This window comes from Tupaia chinensis, unplaced genomic scaffold (genome assembly GCF_000334495.1).
Source record: "Tupaia chinensis unplaced genomic scaffold, TupChi_1.0 Scaffold000073_1, whole genome shotgun sequence".
NCBI lineage: Eukaryota > Metazoa > Chordata > Mammalia > Scandentia > Tupaiidae > Tupaia > Tupaia belangeri.
Window position 1 is genome coordinate 60,960 of NW_006159533.1, and position 3,526 is coordinate 64,485.

Here is a 3,526-nt window from a genome sequence, read left to right on the forward strand (position 1 = left end):
AGTCACAGTCTCCTAAAGAGACAGAACAGCTGTAGAAGCTCTTTATCAGAAGGTTGAGCTTTAAACAACAGATAAGAGCCTAAGGACCCTTTGAACAATGGGGGATACTCAGAGACTTTGTAGTAATGTGAGATCAAACGCTCCAAGTCCAGGAGCTTTGGGTTTGTCACATATGCTACTACAGAGAAGGTGGATGCATGGCTCAGTCTAAGAGGAAATGGGAAGAATGAGACAAAGAGACAGAGTAACAGTGGACACAGGCAGCCTGAGTTTAGGTGGCCCAAGCAACCTGTGCTGCCCAGACAAACTGGGCATCTTTATTTATAGTGCAAGGCAATACTACATATTGTATTTCATGACATTCCATAGATTTGTTGATGTGTTACAGGCAATAAGAAGCAGGTAACAAATCTGTAAGAGCTAAGACATACTGGGCAGGTGTATCCCTTGGTGATAATCCCATCAAGAGGAAATCTCATTATCTTCTTTTCTAATGAAGAGAAGCCTAGCTGCAGGTGTGGAGAAGAACCATAAAGCTAAAGAATCTCTACATAAGGTGAGCACCACCACGCTCAGAGAAGGCTAAAGGATCTCACAGAGGCAGAGCAGGAATTGGACTTTGCTAACTGGGGATTAAGATGTTTCCTGATTTCCATCAGATGTTTCTGTTGGAATACATCCAGCAATTTCCACCCTTTGCTCTGCCTGCAGCGAGGGTCAAGGAGAGGATAAGTTGCAAGTTCTGCCAAAGCCCAAAGGGACAAGGTGGTGTTTTCTCACAGCATGTCCCCACACCTCACTCAGGACCTCTCTCCAAACACGTCCCTGTACTGGTATATTCACTATTATTGCTGGTGATAGAGAAAAAGATAGACACCTGTGTCCCTGCCTCCGACAAATTGATCATTCGTAGGTTTAAGTTAAAACAATATGAATTTACCTACTTATCCCCGAAGTTAAAGATTCATTGCAGTAAACTTACTGCTGATTTAAAAAGGTGTCCACTCAACTGAAAAACATTTTTGTTGGTGATATTAAAAGTGACACTGAAAAACATCACCTAAGGGATTATTTTGAACAATATAGGAAAATTGAAGTGATTGAAGTCTTGACTAACAGAGGCGGTGGTAAGAAGAGGGTCTTTGTGAGAACTCCAGTTCCATCTCCTGGCCAGCAAGGGACATTGATACAGGGGTATCACTGCCCCCCACCCCATCTCCAGCTCCCCCAAGCCCAGGACCCTCCCCCCTAAAAAAGGTAGGCAGGCAGATATATTTTTTTTTCTTTGCTTGTCTTATTTTGTTAATTTCCTCCTACTCCTTGCCCCACAGACTGTCCTCCACTCTGCAACAGAGCTCCAGTGCCATCCACAGGCCCCTGGCGAAATCGCGTGGCACACGACTTTTTCTTTGTTCTTCATATTATTTTCTTCCCTCTTATATTATCCTCTTTTCCTCCCCATCCACCCTATCAGAGGGACTAGATAGGTCTAGAATCACAGTTCTGAAATTCCCTAGTATTATAAGGTTGCCTGGGATCCTCCCTTTTACTGAACCTCCTGTGAAAAAGGAGATACTGCTTTTCAGACACCTGACTAGAGGATACTTCTTGAGACCACATTGCTAAAAGCAACAGAAGAGAGTCTTTGGCATACATCAGTCCAAGAAAAGGGAAATACACTTGCTCCTAGTCAAAGAAACAGTCTCGGGACCAGCAGTTAGCATAATGGCTATGTTGCTGGACTCCCATGTAGTCAACTGCGGTTCAAGTCCCGGACCCAGTGGCTTAAAACTCACCCCAGTCACGTGTGTGTGTGTGTGTGTGCCCAAGCGGGGGTGATTTCTCACTTTCTGTCTCTCTGTCTCTGTCTGACTGGCGAGTGCATGTGCCCTATAGCAAAAAACCTCAAAGAAACTAAAAAGAAAGAAAGAAAGAAAAACAAATGATCTCCTAAGGGGTATTCAAAAGTTAATACATATCCCAATGGCTAGAAGTAGAAAAAGAACTTCAGGTCTGAATAAACCAGGAAATATGTCTCCATCAAAAAAACAAACAAAAAAAAACAAAACAAAACAAAAAGTATCTTCCCTCCATCTTTTGAAAAACAGGAAGTTACCAAAATGTCAGAAAAAAAATTTAGAAAATTTATGGTGACAAAATTGTATGAATTGGAACCGAAAAGAGACAACAAACTATGAGAGATAAGGAAGTTCTTCCACGATATGAAAGAAGAAATGGAAACTCTGAGAAAGTATCAGATGGAACTATTAGAGGTGAAGTCTATAATACAGAACATCAAAAGCTCTCTTGAAAGTATTAAAAGTTGATTAGACCATGCTGAAGATTGAATCTCTGATGTAGAAGATAAAACCTCTGACCTAGGAAAAAAAAAACACCAAAAAGATAGAAAAAATAACAAAAAAATACAAGGATAATATATGAGCAATACTAGATTCCATTAGACACCCAAACATCTGAATAATTGGCATCCCAGAAGGTGAAGAAATTAATAAGGGCATGGAAAATCTATTTCATGAAATCCTGGAAGAAAATTTTCCAAGTCTAGAGAGGCACTCAAACATGCAGACCCAAGAAATACAAAGGACCCCAAATATAATCAACCCAAGAAGACCTTCCCCAAGGCACATCTTAGCCAGACTAGACAAGACCACAGATAAAGACAGTATGCTAAAACTGGCAAGAGAGAAACGACAAGTGACTTACAAAAGTCATCCCATCAAGCTAACACTGGACCTCTCAACAGAAACAAGGTAAGCAAAGAAAGAATGAGAAAACATATTGAAAGTTTTAAGAGAGAAACAATTTCTGCCAAGATTATTTTATCCTGCAAGATTATCCTTCAATGGGGAAAAAAAGATTAAAATATTTTCAGACAAACAAATCCTGAAAGAATTTGCCAACACCAGACCATTTCTTCAAGAAACGCTGAAGAGAATACTGGTCCAGGAAAACTAAAAAATGAGCACCCAAAAATAAAAGAATAAGAGGCAGCCAAGACAATGACCAACTTAAACATCAGGACAAGTCTGGAAATATCAATAATAACTGAATGTTATGAATGTTATAATCCATTGAATGTTAATGGATTAAATTCTCCAGTCAAGAGACACAGACTGGCTGAATGGGTAAGGAAAAAATAAATAAACAAAAATAAAACCAGAAACTCTCCATCTGTTGCCTATAGGAAACCCACCTCATGGATAAAGGCATACATCATAGACTAAAAGTGAAGAGTTGGAAGAAGGTTTTCCATGCAAATGGGAACCAAAATAAAAAAGCTGGAGAAGTGATTCTAATTTCTGACAAAATAGGCTTGAAAACAAAAAACTGTTCATAGAGACAAAGTAGGGCACTATATTGTACTAATAGGGTCTATCAATCAAGAAGATATTACACTTATAAGTATCTAAGTAACTAACACAGGAACACCCAAATACATGAAGGAAAGACTGTTAGATCTAAAAGGAGAGATAGACTGCAACACACTAATTGTTGGAGACCTCAG